The 25,863-nt window shown below is 33.4% G+C and overlaps 1 protein-coding gene across 3 annotated transcripts in view; it reads right to left on the bottom strand.

The window, feature by feature from the left end:
* The window catches only part of PKIA (cAMP-dependent protein kinase inhibitor alpha), a 92,619-nt gene that overhangs the window by 8,857 nt on the left and 57,899 nt on the right, over positions 1–25,863 (bottom strand). Inside the window, exon 1 of one of the 3 annotated variants that reach the window (XM_042973661.1) lies at positions 22,818–22,853. The exons of 1 other annotated variant lie outside the window; for it this stretch is intronic. The gene's annotated coding sequence lies outside the window, so the exon portion shown is untranslated. Of the gene's footprint in view, positions 1–2,304; positions 2,355–22,817; positions 22,854–25,863 lie in introns of those variants that run through there. One more of the 3 variants, XM_007073804.2, reaches the window with a different exon arrangement.

The raw sequence follows: 25,863 nt of genomic DNA, 5'->3' as shown, positions 1-25,863 counted from the left end.
ACAGAGAACCTCCCTCTTCCCTGTTTATACTAAATTACCAAATCCTAAAAATCCAGAATTTTTCACATGTACATAATCTGAGGACTTGAGAGTTCTATGGTCTGACCATCTTCACTTAACAGTTAGTTAAGTTCTGGAATGAAGGTCTAGAAAGTCCCAGTTTACTTTTTCTGTTTTACCAGATTGCCTGTATGCGAGTAAGTTATGAGTTTGGATAAAGATTTTGACCTTGGAGTAGTTTAATGTTACTTAGTTATAAAGATATTTTCATTATCTACTCTACCACCAATTAACCAACACAGTATCTAGGTTCTACCTTACTTTGATGATTTAGAGTTTCACATGCACATCAACCTAATAAATGTTATGTCATAAAAGTTTCAGGAAAGGTGAGTTACAGGAATAAATTCATCCCACAATCACTGTTACTGTCTTTCACTCTTAGTCTCTTTATGGCTTTTTAAAACTCAGGCTTTTAAAAAAGCACAACTGGTATTATTTCCCAAAAATATCCTCATTTTCAGATGAAGAAAATAAATCCCAGAAATAGTAAGTGATTGCTAAATAATACACAGAACTATGACTTAACCCAGGTTGATGGGTTTTGCATAAAAAGGTACTGTATTTTGCAACAAAATCCTTTTTTTTTTTTTTTTTCCATTATCATTTTTCTTGGTAGACTGTCATAATAATACATGTGCCTGTGGGGGTTTAGTATCTTATTCACTTTGCTAATAGTAGTTTGAAGGAGATTTGAAATGTCAAGAATGAGACAGAAAAAAGTGGTGACATTTTCCATGAGAAGATATGAATTAAAAAGAATGTATACTGTGTAATGATTTGTATATCTGGGAATGTTAAAAGATCCTGGCAGTATTTCTATTTATAAAGGGGGGAGCCAACAACTTAATTTGAATTTTCACATGGTATTCTCTTAAGTACCATGAACATGAAATAAGAAACAGGGTTATGACATATGTAAATGTATATTGTGCTCACCTTTAAAATGTGTATATATGGCTTTCAATTGGATTGAAAGACACTAATGATGATTGTGAGAAGAGTTTATTCCTATAAACTTCTCCTCTCCTTAAGCACTTATGAAACATATTTACTAGGTTGATACGCTAAGTACTGGACATTCAATTATGGTAGCCATTATAATTATTATTATAACAATAGTTATCACAAAAGTAGCATTTCATTTTTATTACATTTTATTTCTCCGGACAATAGACTTATTTTTCAGTAAAAAGAAAAATAGCTGACAAATAGCATACATATAAATACATGAATGAAGAATACAATTATATTTTTAGACAAAATATATAGATGCTATGGACTCTCTTTCTTTTTCTCTCTCTCTCTTTCCATGACTATATTTCTTTTAGTGAATTCCCCTTAGGTGCTCAAAAAGAGTTATTTTTACATGCAGGGTAGCTATGTTATTTTTTCTTTCAGTTAAACATTTAGACACAGCTCTTCAGTTTAGTCCTATGACTATCAGAGACCGGAAATATCTTTTACACTGAATACTCCACTGTATAATGACTTGTAGTTTTGCTTAGATATTTTGGGGAACCTATTGCCAAATGATTATGTCTAATTGATACCTACCAAATAATGATAAAAGTTTTAAAAAAATCTAATAAATATCAGCAGCTGGTAGACGTTTAAAAGAGTAGCAATTAGCACACATGGCCTTATAAAAAAAACTAATCAGAATAAAACCTGCAAAATTTACCAAAAGTGGGCTTCACTAGAGTTTCCTGTTTATGTTGCTTTAATTAGAATTTTGTAGATACCACAAAATGGTAGTACTGGATACAAACAAGATAAAATGTTATTTTTTTATCCAGTTATACAAAACAGCCAATTATTTTAATATTCACAGTCTGATTAGAGAGAGAGAGAAAAAAAACATTTTATTACTTAAATGCACCATTTAAAGTTAGATTAAATTATAAAACATAAATTTCCAAATACTGATATCTAAAAATCCAATAAAAATTCATAACTAAGAAACAAGCTTGCTTTTTCTTTCCCCCTTCTTAAAAAAAAAATCTTACTTTCTCACTCTTTAACAAAAGAAACAGTATATTGGTATTCTAAAAATTCTTCATTTGTATAATGGATTTCTGAACTGAGATTCAGATTCATGTTGGTCTTCCCCTTGTTTATGCTCTTTACCTTTTTAAATATCATATGGACAAATTATTTGCAAAAATAAACCAAAAGATTTTACCTTAGCAGATTTTACAGATTTAGACAGATTGCAAGAGGATAGGAAAAGTATGTACTTACGTCTCCTATATTAAACAAATTGAAGCATTCCACACAGATGTGTATCCTAAAAGAAGTTGGGCCTATGAAGCTGCTAAAATGATTTTTATAGTGACATTGAGTCATGAGCCAAATGGTGACTGGATAACATGCTAATTTTACTCCTGTAAATGGGGACACATGAAATGAGACTCACAGACTTGGAAGAAAGAATGGAGAGAATGCCATCAGCAAGCACTGAAGTCTTCTCTCTAATATGAATGGTATGATCTCTTTTAAGTTTAAAAGAGAAAGAAAATTCTTCCTGTCCCATATACAAATACAATTACATAACTTCTCAATTGTTCTTTATGAAATCATGCAAAGTGTGTTAAAAGCCCCTGAGTAGTTTACTGTGTGCTTAGGGCTTAGTCTACATTAGTGTTTCTGAAGCATTTTGGTCTCAGATATCCATTACATTCTCAAAAATTTTTAAGAACAGTAGTGAGTTTTTGTTTATGTGGTTATATCTGCTCATATTTACCATATGATATTAAAACTGAAATTTTTAAAAATATTTATTAATTCACTTAAAATATAAATAAACCCATTAAATGTTTCCATAAATAATATATTTTTAGTGAAATATATATTTTTGAAAGCGAAAAAAAAAAAAACTAGTGACAAAGAATGGCATTGTTTTCCATTTTGCAATTCTCTGGCTTAATTTTGTAAATGTCTGGCTTTATAAAAGACATCTGGTTTCTCATGTCTGCTTCTGCATTCAATCTGTCTCAATATGTTGTTTTAGTTGAATTATATGAGGAAAATCTGGCCTCATACAGATTTTTTTAGTTGGAAATGTGAGGAGAGTTTTAATAGCCTTTTCAGATGATTGTGGATTTTTTTTTTCTGCAATGTGGAATCTGTAATCATATCAATATACTTTCCATACTCTTTTATTGAAAGTTATTGTCTACCTTGTACTTTAAATGGATCTTTGCTTATGCTTATTAAATATATATATGTGTATATATATATATATATTTTTTTAATATCAAGCATTGGTCATTTGGAGGATATTGGTTCACTAGGTTATACAAAATTGCCAAATGGTACTACATTGTACAATATCACATTTGTTGGTAACACCACCTAACTCATTAGCAAAGTCTTCAAGAACTGGGAAACTGACAAGGTCACAGGGACAGATAATAAGTTTTTCAAAATTATAATTTTTGTTTGAAAGCTCAGATTTAATCATTGGCAACAGACACAGTTGGAGTTTGCTCCCCTTGAAGTGACAAGCTCACTTTGTTCATTTTCAAGAATATCTCTGCCAAATATCCAAGTTTGAAAAACCACAGTTTGCCTGTTAGTTGTTCTTTCAAGTAAAAATGGTGATTTATGAAAAGTGGCTAGTTCAGCTCTCAACCCAAGTAGTCACCCAAGTACTTGACTTGAGACAGCCATCTACTTTGGTACCTGGCAAAAATGCTTCATGTGACTTTCCATTTCATCACAAAGAATATTCAACAGATCTGTATTCGAGGGCCAAGATTTGACAAAATTAATATTTTTTTACTGCTTCATCAAGTATATCTGTAGGTAAATCTAGTATTTATAAAATATTAACTGTGAGTGTATGGTGGTGTATAAGAATACCAGGGTTACTAGTGGAGTTTGGTGTTGCTGACTTGATTCGTGCTAAGGTGCCAGCAGTTTTTCCCACCATGCTTTTGCACCATTTGTGCAAATGTCTGCCAAGTAAAAAAAGCAAATATCATAATTATGAAAATAATTTTGAACTTGTGAACCTACTGAAAGTATCTCAGAGACTGACTGAAAGGGTTTAGGAGACCTACAGGAAAGTTTCCTAGAAGGAAACTCTATTGTAATGAATTGTAAAGAATTTTGCAAAGAATTTAGCAAGCAAATTGTTCATTCCTAAAATATTCTGGAAATATCAGCTGTTTTATTTCCATGCTAAGTACTACCGATCTTTTTCTCTTTTCTTTTCCTGTATAAAGGTACTAATTATTTATCTAATTCAGGGTTAAGATTCTAGTAGCTTATTCCCAAAAAGCAAACCCTTAATCTCACAAAATCAGAGGGCTTCAGACTAGGTCTCTTGAGCTCAAAACAGAGTTCCAGAACTTGATGCTGCCTCAATTACCTTTTTCCTTGAATTGCACTATATTCTAGTTACACTTGGAGCGAATCTCAGCAAGGAAGAAATAAAAAGACCACAGCCCTATAAATAGACACGATTTTAAAAATTCCACAAAAGTCTCCTCTCTTAAGGCGTAATTCTAATTTCTGCACCAAGTCATGACATTACATGCTGTAAAGTATCATTTGGTATAATAGGGACAGGTATTGCACTTCAGAAGAGTTTGGATAGTGTCCTATCAAAAGCTTACTTTCAAAAAGTAATCTCATATACTGATTTATATCACAGAGAAGAGGCAACATGTATTAACTAGGTGAAGCCAAACCTTTTTTTATTCTGATTCCAAGGCAGTGATCTTTTCATTACATTCAAAACATTGCTAGAATGCATTTTACCCAATATGAGAAAAAGAATAGAATGTCTTTTGATGGTTTTCACAATAAGATTTTGACTATTAGAGATGCTATGCCATCGACCTTCATTGTAGGAAGTTCTTCAATTTCTCCCTGATTTTCAGTATATAAAAAAATTCTCAAGTTCAAAAAGTTTCCAATTATTTGCTACTAATGATTTTTCTTCTCATTCTTCTCTCTGTTCATCAATTCATCTCTGATCTTAGTGATGTGATAATTGTTACTCTTATGCCTTCATTCAAGGTTCTATATATAGAGAGAGATACAGATCTCTCTGTATAGATAGATAAACATAGATATATATATACTTCCTTTTTTAACATGGGCAAATTTTTACATTGTTTTTGTAAATTCATAATCTAGTAATTTGTATCATTACTTAATTTCTTGTCTGATTCAAATCTGTTTTTTTTTTTCCTTTCCACAATACTTAGCAAATCAAAACTTTGTAATGAGAAATCTAAGCCTAAAAGTGTTATAAAGCCAGAAGCACAGGGTATATTCCTTTAGGAAATAGTTTCACTAATTAGGCAACAAGTGACTTCAAAGCCACTCATAAATCCCTTTGTTCATTTCTTGCTGACCTCTTTATCATCCCTAACAACAGCAGTTTCTTTATTTGTCTGTGTTTCTCAAGTCTTATTTATATTTCAAATTCTTTCAAATTCTTACTCTTCATAGAAAATCTTGCCTAATGACTCTATGAGAAGATCAAGGTCATCCTATATAATTTTCTTCAATTCCTCTTTCTTTATCCTCACATCAAAACTGTCCATCTCTTTATTCAAGAGTCTTTTGCCCAACATTAATATCTGACTGGTGTTTTTGATTCTATCTTCTCCCCATTATTGTTCCTTCAATTTTGCTTCTTTTCCCTATTTCTCTAATGCCTATAAAATTGCTTACACTTCCCCTGTTGTAAAATATATTCCATTTTTTAACGCTGTATGTTCTTTAAGTCACTCACTTGTTTTACTTTCATTTCCTCCCAAACTCATAGGAAAAGAGGTAGATACTAATTTTCCCTGCTTCCTCTATTTTTCTTTGCAGTTTGACTTATGTTATTTATCAATTTACCAGAACTGCTTTCTCAAAGAAAAAAACATAGATTAATCACAAAATTCAAGGTTTTTCACAGTAATCATCCCTATCAAACTGTATACAGAATTTTACATTGTTATTTCTCTTGAAATGTTTTTCCTCCTTTGGCTACTGTAGTTACTGCTGTTAGTTTCCCCATAATCTTTTCCTTAAATTTCATCTTGCTGTTTCCCCCACTTATCTCTTAAATAATATTTATTCTTCTTGTTGTTGTTCTTTATGTTCTGTTTGGTAATCCCATTTACCCCAGTAGTTTTTTTTTTTTTTTTTTTTAATGTTTATTTATTTTTGACAGAGAGGGAGACAGAGCATGAGCAGGGGATGGGCAGAAAGAGAGGGAGACACAGAATCTGAAGCAGGCTCCATGCTCCGAGCTGTCAGCACAGAGCCTGACACGGGGCTCAAACTCACAGGGTGTGAGATTGTGACCTGAGCCGAAGTCGGACGCTCAACCGACTGAGCCACCCAGGCGCCCCTACCCCAGTAGTTTTAACTGCCACTTGTATATATAGATGACTATCAAATCTATAATTTGGGGGCCTGATATTTTTCTAAAGTATAGCTTGAGAATTTTTATTGCCTATTGAAAATCCACCATGATTGTCTTCAAAAACACAAATTCAGTAGGTTCAAAATGGAATCCCTTTGCTGTATCTCCACCTCCACCTCCAAACTATTCATTCTTCTCATTATTTTAGTGTATATTACCACTATTTCGTCAGCCACCTACGACAGAAATCTTAAAATTGTCTTCAATTACTCCATCCAATAACTACTCACATCTCATCTTTGCATCTAATAATTTTTCAAACCTCATTATTTTAATTCTGTCTATTCAATGTCTCTCTTACATTCTTCATTTCCATTTTTTCTCTGGTCACTACCTTCATCATCTGTTTCTTGACTATTGGAATTATATGCTTACTACTTACTTATCTAAACATATTCTTCTCCAATTTATGCTTTCCACTATCACCAGAATTAACTTTATAAAACATAAAGTACTCAAAAATCTTCAATGGTTCCTGGAAACCCACTAAACATAGTTAAAATTTTTTGCATGGTCTTCTAGAATTTGAAGCCAACCTACTTTACCTTTCCCTACAACTACCTCTCTCATGCATATTAAGTTTCATTCATAGCTAACATTTGCAATATGTCTGGTGTTCTTATGGTTTTCTAATCCTGTTTTCCTAACCTAGAATGCCCTTCTTTCCCAATAACAAAACCCTGGTGATCTCTCAAACCAAATTTATAAACTACACCCTTTTCCCATCTCCAGGTATAATGAATAATGTATTACAGTGTTCATTTAATTTGGTGCTATGCAAGAATTATTATTTAATTATTTTCATATCACTCTTCTCTGTATATTATACTTTTCCCGAGATCTGGGTCTTTGAATTTTTAGTCCCTAACAGTGCTTGGCACAGGATTTTGTATATTGTTCTTATATCTATAAGAAATATTTTGTAGATTTTTTAAAAATTATCTTACTCAAAATCCTCATTAGTTAAGTAAAATTATCAAGGTTATATACCATTGTCAATAGTAAAAGTAGGCTGAGGAAGCACGGTTCCTTATTTTTATTCATTTCTTTTCCTGTCTTGAAGACTTTTCATAAATTTAAGGAGGTGAACTATAATCATTTCCTGTAATACACTTTTTTTCTTCTGTATATTCTTAATTATAACAGGATTTAAAAAAATAACAGCAACAAAAAGCACTCTAGAATTCCTAGTAATCTATCCTATTTTCACTGTGCTGAGGGTTACCTTTTTTCAAGGTTTTTTTTTTTTTATATATAAACATATATAATTAAGTAGCAAATTAATGCATGGAATGATTTGTTCTGTCCTCTTGTTAGAGCTTTTTACATCATTTACTTAATATTTCAAAGGGTTTATAAATCATTTATCAGCTAATCTTTGCAACATCCCTGCTGAGACAGTCAATTAGCTGAAGAAATACTGCTGGTTGGCAAGTGACAAGTAATATTACTTGCACATTATAGATGAAGAAACTAAAGCAGAGAGAGGTTAATCAAATTGACCATGTCTTACATAGTCTCTGGTAGTACTGATGTCAGAATGGAAGCCTGGGGTTATTCACATCAAAATTATAAAAGCATTAAAAGCCTGGGGCTGGTGCTGTTCTTTGTTATATAATACTTTCTAAATCTTTTGTCTTTTCTCCTCCTTTTCTGGGTCTGTATGATTCCAAGGAGGAAAGATAATTTGAAAACCTATACCTTCTTATTGAACTAAGACTGTTTTTTTTTTCTATATCGAATAAATATTTAGCTTTTGAAAGGATGTTAGAACACTGACACATTTCTTTTCAAAATAACTCATTCTTAACTTTTCCATCTTTAAAATAACAATGAAAGGTCAAATCAAGCTCAGTCGTATTTTCTGGTCTGCTCCAAGTTGTAACAATGACCATAAAAAGAATGAAACAGTTATTGTTTACTACTGTTTTATCAGTAATAACAAAATATCAGCTATTTGCCAGATTCCATACTAAACAGTTTATTAGGATTATATAATTTAAATTCTCAACAACTCTATCAAGTAGAGTATTCTCATTATCTCAATTTAAAGATGAAATAACAAGGGTCTGGAAACATTAAGTCATGAAACCGGTAGGTAATTTAACCACTTACAAAACCAGTATGCCATTTAAGAGCGTAAGAAACTTAATTTTCTGTTGATGGTTTGTCAGCAATATTTCTTTTAAAAGTATGTAAACAGTTCACATACTGTTTTGAGGCATTACTTTATAGGATGGCATTTTATTAACATCCCTACAGTACCTTGTTTTTTAATACTATCATCTGATACACACATTAAATGACACTACCATCCCTTCCTTGGTTTCTATATTTGTTCTAGAAACATTTTGCATTCCAGCTCCCACAGATCTGGTCTACTCATGCAGGTAATGGTCCTCATCTTTAGCCACCTCAGTCAGGGCTGTTCAGCCTTGTGACACTTCCCAGCGACACTTACCAGAGTTTGAAAAGGACTTATTGAATTGACACCTTAAAAAAATGGTTTCAAAACATGAAAAAAATCTGCAATACTGCGATAAAAACTTGTCTAACTAGTTTTTTTGAACACTAATATTTGTGCAGCTTATCAACTATAGTGTTGCTCAACTCTCATAGAGTTATCAATAAATTACAGTGACTATGTGATATGGATACTTTTTTTTTAAGTTTATTGTGTGTGTGTGAGAGAGAGAGAGAGAGAGAGACAGTGAGAGTGGGGGCGGGGCAGAGAGAGGGAGAGAGAGAATCTCAAGCAGGCTCTGCACTATCTGAGCAGAGCCTGATGCAGGACTCAATGTGGGGCTCAAACTCCCTAACAGTGAGATCATGACCCAGGCCGTAATTAAGAGTTGGATGCTTAACCAACTGAGCCACCTGGGAGCCTCTGATATGGAAACATTTTAATACAACTGATAAGATGTCATGTGAAGCTTCCAAAAGTGCAGTTGCCTAGGACTGAGGAATCTTTAAAAAAGGCCCTACTCACAACGAGCTGGAAGTGACTTCAGTAGGAGGCTAAGGCAGAGATCTTGGGCCAGGGAGTGAAAAAGCAGGCCTACATTGGAGAGAGCTGTCTAGTATAGGAGAGCCAGGAATTTGACTTTTTGAGTGGGGAGCATGAAGGTAGGTAGGGGGCCCTTCAGTGAGAATACTGGGATTGCTTCTAGAATTCTAACTTAGATGAATGACAAGATGGCATTCTTTGGTGAATGCTAAAGGAAAAGCAGCAGCAGCAAAAGTCTAAGAATGGCACGTTAAGGTATCACAATGCCACATTTAAAGTAATTTGGCATTCTTTTCCTTTCTGCATGAATGAAAACGCATTAACTGAAAACCCACATTTACACACATGCTAATATCTGCTCTTCGGCAATCAAGTATTTTCTGCATAATGTCTAAATATCTATTCCAACTGAAGTAGTACTTAAGCACTCCAATACTCCTTTTTTCAGCCAAAAAGAAAAACAGGTGCTATGATTATGTTTCCATATATTTAAGTATATATATCATCATTGCCAATTCATCTGCTTTGCAGATATGAATTTTCTATATGGTATTCAATATCTCCCTTTATTGAAAATGTCCTGTTCAGTGTATTATAATAAATGTTTTTCATATTTATTATATGTCTGAATGTTATCTCTTTATTAATGGAATGAACTTCAGCACAATGTTTCATACTGTTTTTCTCTACCATCATTATATTTTAAGATTTTCCATACATTACTATGAGATTTTCAGATTTATCAGGCTTTTTGAAGTCAGTGGGATAGGCTCCAGAGAGAAAAGTGAATGCTAAAGAACAGCAACATGCATTAAATACTTTAACAAATTAAGAAAATATTAATGTAGCCATTGAGAAATATATGTGATATTTATGCCATATACAGTGGATATATAAATCGATAGTTTCAAAATGAGGTAATACACAGAACTATATTAAAATATGAATTTTAGGGGCACCTAGGTAGCTCAGTGGCTTGAACCTCTGACTCTTGATTTCATATCTTGAGGTCATAGCTCACAGTTCCTGAGATCCAGCTCTGCATATGGCTCTGTGCTGACCATGTGGAACCTGCTTGGAATTCTCTCTCTCCCTTTGTCTTTGTCCCTCCCCCCGGCTCTCAAAAATAAATAAATAAACATTTAAAAATAAGATATAATAAAATTTTAGTAACTTTTTATAAGGTGAGAAGACAAATAATAAGTGCCTTTTTGTCTAGGAGACAAGTTGTTATTCTGGAAAACCTCATGACATTTTGTAGATTATCAAAATCATTTTGCTATCAATATCAAGCATCTCTAATATCAACTCTATTATCAGTAGTTTAAATTATCATTATTACTCAATTGCATTATTAGTAACATTTAAGAAACTATTTAAAGTGGTAAACATTGGTTTTAATAAATAAAATACTACTTATGAAGTTACAGTAAACTGAAACTAAGAGATCTCAAGAGGGTGGAGAGTTTCTATTTTTGTTCATCTTCCAAATTTCAGAGAAGGATTATATGTACAGTGTAGGGTACTAACTAAATATTTAACAAATAAACTTTTAGACTTTATTACCTTGTGGTATAAATTAGGATTTCTTTTGTATTGACATAACTAGAAGATTTTTTATTTCAGCACTATGAATTATTAACGTCTTTGGCTAATTTCCAGAATGTCTGTGTCATCCAAATTTATTTGAGTGTTAATTAGGAGACCTCATGCTTATCTTCTAGGCTTTCACTTTTGCAAATCACTTCATTAATTCACACCAACTTTTGATAATTTATAGTACAGCCAAATAGTATAAAAACACATAGAAGCATTTGCCAAAGAACTCTAAGTAAAACAGGTCTCAGAAGACAAATACCATATTCACTCATATGTGGAATGTAAAAAAAACAATTGAATAAACAAGCAAACATAAAACAGAATCAGACCTATAAATACAGAGAACAAACTGATGGTTGTCGGGGTGAGTGGGCAAAATGGATGAGGGGGAGTGGGAGATACAGGCTTCCAGGTATGGAATGAATAAGTCACCGGAATAATAGGCACAACATAGGGAATACAGTCAACGATATTGTAATAGCATTGCTTAGTGACAGATAGTAGCTACACTTGTGGTGAGTATAGCATGATGTGTAGAGATATTGAATCACTATGTTGTACACCTGAAACTAATGTAACATTGTATGTCAACTATACTCAAATAAAATAAAAAAGAATAAAAAAAACAGATCTCAGATATGAAAATAGAGCCATGCTTGGTTATACTGCCATCGAAGTGCTTCAGCTGAAGTGAGACCTTCAATCCTGCTGTGTGTATAAATCACCTAGGGTGGCTTTTAACCTCACCAGTGGCTGGCCCCACTATTATATCTGATTTTTGTCTACATGACAGTAATAATTTTTTGATTGAAAACTTTATTTCATTGGTTCCAAAGGCAGCACAATAGTTGATAGGAAATGGGTGTAAAGTCACAATCTCTAGTGACTTTAAAATTATGGGACAGGGTTAGGGCACCTGGGTGGCTCAGTTGGTTAAGCATCTGACTCTTGATTTCAGCTCAGGTCATGATCTCATGGTTTGTGATATTGAGCCCCATATCAGGCTCTGCGCTGATAGTGCAGATTCTTGGGATTCATTCTCTCTCTCTCTCTCTCTCTCTCTCTCTCCCCCCTCCCCCACTCATGTGTGTGCATGGTATGTGCACACACTCTCTCTCAAATAAACATTTAAAAAGTTATGGCACAGGGTTAATCATAAATATTCAGCTAAATTCCATTTGTCAGCTTATTAAAGTGCAAGCCAACAGAGAAAATAAAGACAAGTCTTGTTTTTTTATTTATTAAAAAAAAAAGTCTTGTAGAAATCATTACGAATTTAATACAAAATAGTGGAACACAAAAATTGTGTTGCTTTGTTTACTCCCTAGTCTATGGCAATGCAAACAACAGAAGTTAACCTGGAATTTAAATTAAGTTCGGTTATACTGCATTAGGTATAGCCAAACATTAACTTGCCGTTAATTTTTTCCAAACAAATCACATTTTTGTTCTCTTCTTTTTCTCCCCATCTCCCTTGGAGTTACTACTTACTCTACTCCTTACCATATTGCCCCTAACACTTGTCTCCTCTACTAGAATGTGTTTCTATGCTTATTACTATTCAATAATTCAACAGTAAAATACTGTAAATGTAGGCAGAGGCATTTTAAGAAGCAAAGAAAATGTCCTTACACATTTTTAACATAGAAATATCATATAGAAAAATTTTAAAAATTTAGCATAGCTAAATTTTACAGATTGTTGTCAACCCTCTTAAAGAAGTAAGAGGGATAAGGCATAGAAAGAATGTGTTGTTGAGGGTGATGAAAATAAGCAGGTATTTCTTTTTTTTTTTTTTTTAACATTTATTTATTTTTGAGACAGAGAGAGACAGAGCATGAGCAGAGGAGGGTCAGAGAGAGGGAGACACAGAATCCGAAACAGGCTCCTGGCTCCAAGCTGTCAGCCCAGAGCCCGATGCGGCGCTCGAACCCACGGACCGCGAGGTCATGACCTGAGCCGAAGTCGGACGCCCAACTGACTGAGCCACCCAGGCGCCCCGATAAGCAGGTATTTCAAACTACTACCTGCCATCCATGTTCAGTGGATTTAGAAGACAGAGGTTTGAGTGCCATCATTATTACTTATTTACCATTTGATGCTAAGCAAAATACTGAATTTCTTGGGCTTCAGTTTACATGACTCCAAAATGTGGGTTCCCAAACTGAGAAAATACTTCAAAGCTTTTCTAGGCCTAAAAGTCACCGACCTTAGTGTCCATGTGTCCTTTATAAAGGCCAAGTTTTCACAAAAGATAGTATACTTCTAAAAGCTTTTAGAGAAAGGAAAGGCTATATTTAGAGAGTCTGTTGAGTGTCCCCGGGTGTTCTCAAGTCTTACTACTATTTTTAGCCAGGTGTAGGCCAGTAAGACAACACATTTGCTTTAACTAATGACTGTCCAGTTTTCTTAGAGTCAAAGGTAAGTTTTTCATTATTCCAAATTGTTGAAAACAAGAATTGTTTCAATTTTTTTACTGAATTGGCCTGCTGTTCCATGGCCTGACCTGAAACGTGATTTAGAAGGTTGTATTTTGGTTTGGACAGACAGTCTTTATCCTGCTGTTTCATTATAGACATCTTACAGGATAAACACGTGCAACTGTTTTGAGTTCCTGAGTCCAAGTGTTCCTTATAGTGTTTTGTTTTGTTTTGTTTATGAATTGCAGGCCAATTTACTCCAATTTGAATGCAGGTAGGAATTTATAAATTTCTTCAAGAACCTATTTTCATTCTTATGTATCGTATTGATTTTATTTTAATACAGAGAAGACTTTGCCAGATTCATAGATATTTGATAGAGCAAAAAACAAAAGAAAAAAAAAAACATCATTAGGAAAAAACCCCAGAAACCTCAAATGGAAAGTGATATAACCAACAGAAGTATATAGTGCTAGTAAGAGTAATTAGCACATGTAGACTGAGAAGCAGACTATCATTGAAAGTTTTAACTATGCTAGTTGCCAGCAGGAGGAGGATTACTTGACTCAGAAATCTTTTCCTTTATCTTTGTAATTTTTTTTAATAATCTCAAAACTAACGGAAAAGTTGAAATGACAATGAAAATAATTCATCACCCAACCCATTTGAGAGTAAGTTGCCAACATAATGCACTGTCACCCTCAAAGACTTTAAGATTTCCTACAAACATATATCCAAGTATAATCATGAAAATCAAAATCAAGAAATTAACATGACACATTACTACCATGCTATCTAATCTAAAGTTTTGTCGACTATCCCAGTCATTTCCTACAAAATAACAGAATCAATCCCAAGTCCACATGTTGCATTCAGTTTTCCTATCTCTTTAGTTTTTTAATCTGGAAAATTTTCTCATGCTGACCTTCATAACTTTGAAACTTTTAAAGATTACAGATCCAGATATTTTGTGGGATTTAGCTGTTTGTATTTGTCTCATGATTAAATTTAGGATATATGTAGTTGGAAGGAATATCACAGTAGTAAATCTCTATTCTTAGTGCATCCTATCAAACAATTTTGGCAAACTTTTAATTTATACCCTTACTAGGATATTAATTTTATGTGTTTGGTTGAGGGGTGTCACCCAGTCTTCACTATAAAGTTATTTTTTCTCTTTCCCTCATTCATAAGTTTTATGGTAAGGTACTTTGTGAGTATGTAAATATCCTGTTTCTCATCAAACATAATTTATTAAATTTAATTATTTACATCAGTATGAACTCATAGAGTCCTATTTTATTCAATGGACTATAATTTGTTTCTATCATTATTTATTTTGAGACTTAGATTGTTCAAGATTTGCCCTGTGGGAACCCCTTCAATTTGGTGTATATGTCTTTGGGTGTTTCACCGTTCTTTTTTTTCTTTTTTTTTAATATTTATTTTTTGAGAGAGAGAGAGAGAGAGAGAGAGAGAGAGAGAGAGAGACACAGAATCCGAAGTAGCCTGCAGGTTCCAAGCTGTCAGCACACAGCTAGATGTAGGGCTTGAACTCATGAGCTGTGAGATCATGACCTGAGCCAAGTTGGACGCTGAATTGACTGAGTCATCCAGGTGCTCCTCACCATTATCCTTTAATATCTTCCTTACTTCTTGAACCCATAATATGGTCTACAGTCATTTTATATTTTCTGTGCCCTAGCTTTGGAATCAGTCATTTCTCCAAAAAGCTTTAGTTCCTTCAGTTGGAGACCTGTAATTTGAATCAAAGATCTGGACACTCGGTGTGCTCATTGCTATTGGCAAGCAGCAGCCCCAGGTACTTCAAACAGACAGAACTAGAGCATTTATGTACATATATACGTACACACATATGAAAAAACATATTCATAAACATTTATATGTTCATGTACACATTCACATTATATCTGTGTTTATTTCTCTGTCTGTGTATTGAAAATCATGAGTTCACATTAATATCCTTGATCCTCATTCAACACCACAAAGTTCATTCTAGTTTCCGTCCTTTTCCTATTTTAACACCTTCCTCAGATAATGAGAAACATTGATTACCGTATCCTTAATATCCTTACTTATTGGATCAATCTCCCTGTTAAACACATTCTTATAGCTGACATTCTCCCATCCCATACATTTTCCTCACCTAGTACAAGTTATGACTATCTGTATTGAGTGGTTGCCATGACCACTTCTTCATAAGGATGTCCTTCTCATGCCAATCAGACTTCAACACTCCACACTTTTGCAGACATCCTTCTCACCCTTTTCAGGCTCTGAGACACAATGCCAAACCACTGTGGTTCCCTGCATGCCCACCATCCCCACACCAACAAAGGCTAACTTGATCTCATCTAATAGCTTCTGGACTACATTTTTCAAGAAGGGAAGGGATAAGGAAGTGGATGAGAAAAGAAATAGACAAGTATTTTTCTTCCCAAAACAATATTTGAAGAGGTTCTTTATTCAGAGAATTATAAAGACATTATGAAGTATCAGCTGAAGAACTGAACCTAGATTACATATTTTTACATATCTATATCCTTTAGCTATATCTATGACACACATGTACACATAATTTTATAGCAAAAAATATGTAACAAAAATATATTTTAATACACAACAACACACGTATATATAGTGCTATTTGACTGTTAACTACCAGTCCATTTCTATGAATGGATTTGCCAAACTCCTAGCTTGGGATAGCATCTATATTGGTTCTTATTGGATGCTCTTCTTCTTTTATCACTTAGGTTTTAAGTTCATCTGTTTGGTGAGTCACAGTTGCATCTCATTAGTGAGTTGTACGATCATTGGTAATCATGTCTGGTCTCCATGTATCTAAGAAAATACACCAGCTCGGTGTCTCTCAAAAGGCTGTCTGCAAACCATTTGCAACAGAATCAGTTGAGGTACTTGTTAAAATTCAGGTTTTTGGATCCTGTCCTAATTTCCTGCTCAGCATCTCTGTAGAGGGTAATGGATATTTGGGAAACATCTCAGCTGATTCTTATGCATTAAATACTGAGACTACGGTGTACCTCACATGTCTATAATTCTTTAAAGCTCACTGTTTAAAACACATAGGTCTTACTAACTATAACAATTTTGTTTTAGCTCTGTTAGTTCACATTTGTTATTTAACCAACTTAGACATTGATAGATATATGAATAGTCTCCAAAGTAAAATATATCTATCTTATGCAAAAATATCTTCTACAAAACGTCTCCACAGAGTGAAATATAAGTGCCTTCCAAGATCTTGTTTGGAGGAATCTTACCGATTTTCCAGATTTTAGGGAGTGGCAAATGCAAAGGCCCTGATCCTGGGAAAACCATTACAAAAAGAAAAATCCTTAAGAAAAGTGTGTGAGGATAGTATTATAAATGAAGAAACATTGAATGCATGTAGGAAGTGTACAGCAGCTTAATTTTTACTCTAAGAGTGATGGAAATGGGTTTTTAGAAATAATGTGATCTGATGTATGTTTTTTAAGATTGGTCTGGCTATTGTACTGAATAATAGACTATAAGGGTTGGGGCAAGAGAAAAAGCCAGGAGACCATGGAAGAGGCTGCTTATTGCATTAGATAAGACAAGCAATGGTGTCTTGGAGTGAGTTGAAGATGGTGAGAGGTAGGTAGATTCAGAATATATTTTCCTGTTAGATCTGGCATGAATTTCTCATGGACTGGATGTGGGAATTGTGGGGAAATGAGATTTTAAGGATGATTCCAACATTTTTGGTCTGAAAAACTGGATGAGTTATGGAGCCAGGAAAAACTGGAGTGGAAGGGGTGAATCAGAGGAAAATATTTAGTTTTATCTGCTGACTTTGAAATGTCTACTATGCATAGAGTGGAGGTAGTGGGAAACTGAAATAACGAGTCTTGAGCTTGGATGAGTGGTTAGGGTTAGAAGTACAAATCTGGGAACCACAGTCATCTACCCATGAAAGTGATGGGACCAGTTTAAAACTCATGAGTAGTGAGTGTAGATGGAGAGTGAAGAGGGAATGAAGGTTAGGACATTCTAAAGTTAGACACTCAGGATGGAGTCATGACCAAAGTATACTGGTAAGGACTGACAAGTGAGAAAGGAGGAAATCTAGGAGAGTATGTAACATTAGAAATCATGAAAGCTCATTTTCCAAAATTTCCTATGTTAAGGATAAATTAATGCTTGATATTGTAAAATGAGCTTTAACAAACAGAAAAGCAAATAGCTCATGATTGAATGCAGTGTCATGGGGAATGGAAAAGTTGTGAAAAATTAGGTAATTTTTAAAATTTTAACAATTTTAAACAATTTTAAAATTTTTAAACGAAAGTATCCATTTTAAAAATTAGTGCACCATATTTATACATATTTCGTCTTTGTGTCTACTGCAGCTATAGTATGCTATAGGTGAGGGATGAAGAATTATAATTTATATATCAAATTTATGGGAAAAGGGGGAAATCCCTACATTTTTTATAGATTTTTTGTAGAATTCAAGAGTGTAATAGACTTTGAATCTCTTCATATTCAAACACAATTTTCTAAATAATCATTATGATTTTAGAATCAGAACAAATCTTATATATAAAATGACTTACTTGAATGCATTTATTTCATTTTTATAGGTAAAGACTGGACTCAGATTTTTTGGTTACCAAGTATAATTTCTTATCATAACACATTATTTAAAATATATAAATAATTTTTTAAAAGGAGCTTACCAGAATATTTTAAGTTTTTTAGAAAATATTAAGTAATTAAAGTCAGAGGAAATAAATCTCATGAGGATTCATTTACAGAAAGAACACAGAATAGGGTTAGAAAAAGTAGGAGATGTATTTCCACATGGATAAATATGAGATTTTTAGGAGAAAATAATTGAAACTACCCTTAGAAGGGCGTAATACTAGCTGAATGAAATAAAGATAACTATCATGGGAATAGTCGATAATTTTCAAGGTGGATTTTGAATATGAAGGCTGATACAGATTAATATGTGATTATAAGAAAGACCGAAAAGGTAGTGGAACAAGGGCATCTTCATTCAATCATAGTTTACCAGTAGTGAAGGGAACTTTTGATACTGTGGTATGTGCTACTTTAGGACAGTAAACACTTAATTAAAGAAGTATGTTATGTAAAATATAAATAAGATTCAAAATATTTGTGAAAGGGGGTGCCTTGATGGCTCAGTTGGTTAAGCCTTGGACTCTTGATTTTGGCTCAGGTTATGATCTCACAGTTTTTGAGTTTGAGCCCCGCATTGGGCTCTGTGCTGACAGTGCAGAGTCAGCTTAGGATTCTCTCTCTCCCTCTCTCTCTGCCCCTCCCCAACTCACTCACACACTCTCTGTCTCTCTCTCTCTCTCTCTCTCTCTCTCTCTCAAAATAAATAAAATTAAAGAAAAATCATGGATGGTGAAAGCTACGTGGGATTATTTTAAAAAGTTAGGGATGGATGGTTTAAGTGACTTTTCTTTTTAATAACAAGAATAATTGTCACATATAAGACCTCACTATAATTAAAAATTATTTAATTTTTTAATAAAATTAAAGAAAAATCATGGATGGTGAAAGCTACGTGGGATTATTTTAAAAAGTTAGGGATGGTTAGTTTAAGTGACTTTTCTTTTTAATAACAAGAATAATTGTCACATATAAGACCTCACTATGCCACTGACAAAAAATCCTGGGACTGCATGGCTCCACAGTCTGATTATCTAGAGTTACGCTGTCCAGTATGATATGCATTACCCACATGTGGCGATTGAATACTCGGAATGTGCACTAGTTTGAATCAGGAACTGAAATCTTAATTTTGTTGAGTTTAATTTACATTTAAAATTTAAAAACATGTGCAACTAAAGGCTATACTGTTGAATAACACTAAGAACATTTCCATAATCACAGAAAAATCTATTGACCAGAGCTGACCTAAAATTTTAAAAATTACATTTATTAATTATATTTATTAATTACATTAACAAATTTTACATTTATTTCTCTTTGCTAAGAAAATCTTCTCTTATTAATAAGCAGTACTAGCAAGATGGTTAGATATAAGCTCAAGATGCAAAAACCTTTTGCATTTCTATAAGCCAGAAACAGAGTTCTTAAAAATCATTTAAAATTTAAAGTTCCTTAGGAATAAGCCCAAATAAAGATGTGCAAGACATTTGTGGAGAAAATAATAAAGCCTATTGAAAGATATTAATGAAGTCCTAAATAAATGGAGAGATACACCTTGTTTATTGATAGACTCATCATAATGATGTAAATTCTCCCCAACTTCATTTATATATTCAATACAGTTTCAATCAAAATACTTAACAGAGGTTTTGTGGAGCTGCTACTTCTGAAATTTTTATGAGTGGTCAAATGGCCAAGAATAGCTCAGAAACACCTGAAGAACATTAACATGGAAGGATTTACTCAACAGATATGAAGATTATTATAAGCCTATATTAAGACAGTGTGGTGTTGTTTCAGGGTAATCAAATAGACTCATGGAACAAAATAAGAATTTCAGACTATAATATACAGTATTTGGAAATCTGACATATCACAGAGAAGTCACTACAGATTATTCAGATAAGGACGGACTATTTTGTAAACAGTCCTGGGAAACTTAGTTATTCATCAGGAAACAAAGAAATTGGATAATGCATACAAATACATTCTAGATGAATTAATGGCTTGAATACAGAATAAACAAAAAATAAAAATAAATTTTAGAAGAAAATCTGCTATATCTGTGTAACATCAAGCTAGGAAAGGATATTTTAAGACAAAAAGGCACTAACCTAAAAGTTAAATTTGATTTCATTCAAATTAAGAGCTGCAGTTTATCACAAGATCAAAAAAGTGAGAAGACATAACCTATTTGTACCATGTATAGCTGATAAAGGATTATTAATTTGTATTTAAAGAATAAAAAGAAGCTAATAAGAAAAGGATAATACAAAAATGGACCAAAGATATTCTCTGGAATATCACAGAACAGGAAACATAGTAACAAACAAATGAAAGGATTCTAAACCTACTGGTAATTAAAGAAGCACAAATTAAAACTGTTTTAGATGGAATTGTAGTCCCTAAAATTCATATTCAAAGTCCAAACTCCCATTGTGGCTGTATTTGAAAATAGTGCCTTTTAAAAGGTAATTATGATTAAAAGGAATCATAACAGAGGACCTAATCTGACTGGTGTCCTTATGAGAAGAGGAAGGCACATATACAGTAAAAATGGTCAAGTGAGGACACAACGAGAAGGTAATAGTCATCTGCAAGCCAAAGAAAGAGGAGTCAGGAGAAACCAAACCAACCAACACCTTTTTACTGCACTTCAAACTTGCACAACTGTGAAGACTGAAATTTCTGTTTTTTAAGCCACCCATCAGCAGTATTTTGTTAGGGCAACACTAGGAGACTAATACCAAGACCAAATGAGATTTTATACCAAGGAGATTGGCCATTCTAACCTATGAGATATAGAACAAAAGGACTTCCAATTGATTCCATAACTTGGGAAAACATTTTGTCATTTTCTTTAAAGTTGAATATATAATTCCCTATGACTTAGCAACTCTACTTTTACTTAAATATGGTTAAAATAAGTCTTGCACATGTGTACCAGGAAACATAAAATAAATGTTCATGGAAGCAGTGTTCATAATATGTCCAAAACAACCCAAATATCATCAATAGAGTAATAAATAAGCACATTTTCTTACATTTACAATGAAATACGGTGGTGAAAATTAATGAACACTAATACAACACGCAAAGATGAACCTTAGAAACATAATGTTGAGTGAAAAACAAGCACAGAAGACTATATAAACTGTGAAATCAATTTTATAAAAATCAAAAATAAGCGAAATCATATATATAGTAAAAAAAATACATAAAAATTAAGTGAATGTTGAACATAAAGCCAAAATCAGAGTTATTTCTTTGGTGAAAACTGGAAGGTGGGATAAGGGTAGAACAAAATGATTCAGCAGTTTGATTCCAGTTCTCAATTTTAGTGGTGTGTTTGCAGGAGTTTATTATTATACCTCATAACTTAATGTATTTGAATATTTTCTTTTGCATGTATTAATTATTATATAATAGCATTTTAAAAATTAAAATCCTCTATATATCAACGATAACCCTTAGTCATTAATTATAGAAAAGGGAATCTACTTTGACACAACATACATATTTAGTAGTTAATCTTTTACAGTTGAAATCTTTCAGCTATGAAAGTTTTCCCTCTTCACATGAGGGCTTTTTTTTCCATATAAAGACATCCTACTTTGGGATAATTTATTGTCATTAATTAAGTGATACTAGTCCTGTGGCTGCCTAGGAATGTTAAAAACAACTGATAACTACATCTCCTGCCTCAAGAGAGTACAGAAAAAAGATGGAGTGGGGGAGGTAATATCATACATTATTGATAAATACATATAAATACAAAAGCATTACAAAGCTATTTCCCCATTAGCAACTTAGATTTTATTAATAAGTATATCAGAATATCATATATCAATTAAAGAATAAAATAATTAAGTATGAGTGGATTTCCTCTTATTTTGCAATGAGTTCCAAGGTGGTATTTTAGATGGTTACTTCCTCTTCATATCTGAGAGAGAGAGTACATGTGGTTTGGTGGAAGCTTCATTATGCTAAAATTTACATTTCTTTCTTTAATGAAATGACTTTTGTTGTCTCTTGGAAATGCAGAAGATAGCAACAGCAGATTATAGAGAAATAGCCACTCATGCACTACTGTGGCTATCCTACCTACCTGTGGAAAAATATAAATACCAATTTTAGAAGTTAATGATTCTGAAATTGCCCTTATCTTTGTCATTTTAAAAATGCTCCAGAAATCATGTTTTGCAAATAATATGGCACAGAAGCTTATCAGGGGATATTCTATCCATAATTGAGTCATTTAATAATATGTCTAATGTAATGGGATGATATGTAAATAATTAAAACTAAATAAATTCTCTACAAAGCTGTAGTAATCAAAACAGTATGGTACTGGCACAAAAATAGACCTAAAGATCAATGGAACAGAAGAAAGAGCCCAAAAATAACCCCACAATTATTTGGTCCATTAATCTATGACAAAGGAGGCAAGAATGTACAATGGGAAAAAAGTCTCTTCAGTAAACAATGCTGAGAACACTGAAGAGCTACATGCAAAAGAATAAAACTGGACCACTTTCTTATACCATACACAAAAATAAACTCAAAATGGATTACAGACCTAAATATGAGATCTGAAACCATAAAAATCCTAGAAGAGAGCATAGGCAGTAATTTCATTGACATCAGCAGCAGCAGCAGCAGCAGCACTTTTCTAGGTATGTTTCCTAAGGGAAGGGAACAAAAGCAAAAATAAACTGTTGGAACTACATCAAAATAAAAAGCTTTTGCATGGTGAAGGAAACCATCAACAAAACAAACAGGCAGCGTACTGAATGGGAGAAGATGGTTGCAAATTATATATCCAATAAGGGGTCAATATCCAAAATATATAAAGAACTTGTACAACCCAATACCAAAAAGAAAACCAGTCCAATCAAAAATGGGCAGAGAACTAAATAGACATTTTTTCCAAAGAAGACATACAGATGGCCAACAGACGTATGAAAAGATGCTCAACGTCATAATCATCAGGGAAATGTAAATCAAAACCACAATGAGTTGTCACCTTACACCTGTCAGAATAACTAAAATCAAAGACAAGAAATAACAAATGTTGGTGAGAGTATGTGGAAAAAAAGGAACCTTTGTTCAGTGTTGGTGGTAATATAAATTGGTACAGCTACTATGGAAAACAATATGGAGAAATACCATATGATCTAATAATTCCACTACTGGGTATTTACCAAAAAAAAAACCAAAAAAACACACACTAATTGAAAAGATATGCACCCTATGTTTGTTGCAGCATTATTTACAATACCAAACTATGGAAGCAACTTAAGTATCCATCAACAGACAAATGAATAAGAAAGATGTGGTATACACACACACATGCGCACGCACACACGCACACGCGCGCGCACACACACACACATATATGCACAGGAATATTACACAATCATCAAAAAGGATAAGATCATGCCATTTGAGACAAAATGGATGAACCTAGATGGTAGTATTAAGTAAAATAAATCAGGTTGAGAAAGACAAATACCATATGATTTCACTCATATATGGAATCTAAAAAACAAAAACAAATGAATAAATAAGAAATAAAAAGAATCGAAACTACAAATACAAAGAACAAACTGACAGCTACCAGAGGGAATGGGAGTAGGAGAATGGGCAAAATGCATGAAGGGGAGTGGAGATATGGGCTGCCAGTTATAAAATGAGTAAGTCAGGAATAAAAAGCACAGCATGGGGAATATCGTCAATGATATTGTAATAGTGTTATATGCTGACTGACGATAGCTACACTTGTGATGAGCATAGGTGAGAGATGTTGAATCATTATGTTGTACACCTAAAACGAATGTAACATTACGAATGTTACAACTATACAACAAATGTGTCAACTATACTCAAAAAAAATTAAAACTAGATAAATTCTTCAGCTATATCAGTAGTGTGAGATCTAGACTTTCAACTAATGGATACTTCTGTCATAGACCTTCGCAATATGGGGTCTGTCTTGGTCTTATAATTATCCTTAGAATCATGGGGACTGATCCATTCTTGCAACAAATTTTATTGCTTACATTCAAAGTGTCAGTTACAGTGCTGGATCCTGAGAATACAGAAGTCGACACACAAGGAAATATAAGGATAAAACACATTTTCTAACACATTAACTTTTCTCATTCATTCATCCATAAGTCATTCAACATGGGTCTTATATTGAGTACTGAGTACAGACCAGGTGATATGGTAAACGCTGAATATAACTGCGAATGAGATGGATAGGCCCTGATTTTGATGTCACTACTGTCTTTTGTCTTGCCATACAATGAGATATCTTTATTAAGTTTGCTTTAGGGTTTTATCTGAAATTGCTAATGAAAAATACAGTGGTTAGTGCAGTTTTGACATGCATAGGTAAATTCCCATGCCCCATTTTCCTCCCTTTTAACTCCCTATGTACACTTACTTTTTGCCAAGACCAAAACTAAGTGTGCCCCAACAAGAACCTTCACACCATTGACTGCAGCTGTTCCTTACTTAGACTTGTTGTCATCATAGCCCTTAATTTTGATAAGTAACTAAAAGGTCATGAAGACAACCTAGAATATGATTTGTCTTAGGAGAAAGTAACAAAAAGATTAATCTGCTGCTCCACATGACTAACCTCCCAGGATTAAACCAGTCACCAAGATCACTATATGTACTAGGCAACAGTGAGCTAAAAATGGAAAAAAGCATCATACTGTTATTGTATTCATTTCCCTCCAAGGTACTCTCTGATAAACACCATAGGGAATTGCAGACAACTTCCTTGTATGTTATATATCCATCATTTTCCAAATAGTCATGTCTTATCCAGCCATCAGTATACTTTTTCTGAGGTGGTTGAATGTGAGACTAAGTGTTCCTACCTGATTGGAAACCTTCTTGTCCTTAATTCATTGGCTATACTTGATTTTTTTCCCCCCTTGGGTCAGACTTTAAGACTTCTATCAGAAACTGCTCCTTTGGGGAAACCAGGCCTTCCAGAAACTCAGGAAACTAAAATGGAGACAGCAAGAGAAAGGGACATTTATTTTTACTTAGAGATCTCAATTTTTTAAAATTTTAAGTAAATGTCCAAATGTAGGGTTCCTAAGCAGTATAAACTTCTACGTTATAAGTTTATATCCAGTTTATAAGTTTGCTAACTCAGAAGTGAATATGACAAGGGTTTAGGTTGTATTTTGCCTTCAAGCCAAGCAAAAAGAAAGCCCCGTTATCCTTTGATCATTACAACACAAAAGGCAAAAAAGGCAAGTTTTCTGTTTCTGTAAAATTTACTTCCTTTCTTCAGTCTTCACCTAGATCTTTAGTAAACTATTACTTTGATTAAATTATTCATAAACATAGGAACTTAGAGAAGTATATTTCACAGAGACCTTTAATGTATAATATTCACTGCACACATGTACCATGAGCTCCTCTTTTCAAGCACTGATGGATACATAAGAGTGTGAATGTCTCTGGGTAGCACAAGGATGTGTCTTTTCTTGAGATGGGGAGATGGGGAGAGAATAAATCTGTTGAATGCTAGTCAGTGATTTAGAAAAAGAGATATTAGGATAAAAGGAAAGGCTGGCTACAAGTGAAGCAATAAA

Source organism: Panthera tigris, chromosome F2, assembly GCF_018350195.1.
Source record: "Panthera tigris isolate Pti1 chromosome F2, P.tigris_Pti1_mat1.1, whole genome shotgun sequence".
Taxonomy (NCBI): Eukaryota; Metazoa; Chordata; class Mammalia; order Carnivora; family Felidae; genus Panthera; species Panthera tigris.
This window is presented reverse-complemented; position numbering and strand designations above follow the sequence as displayed.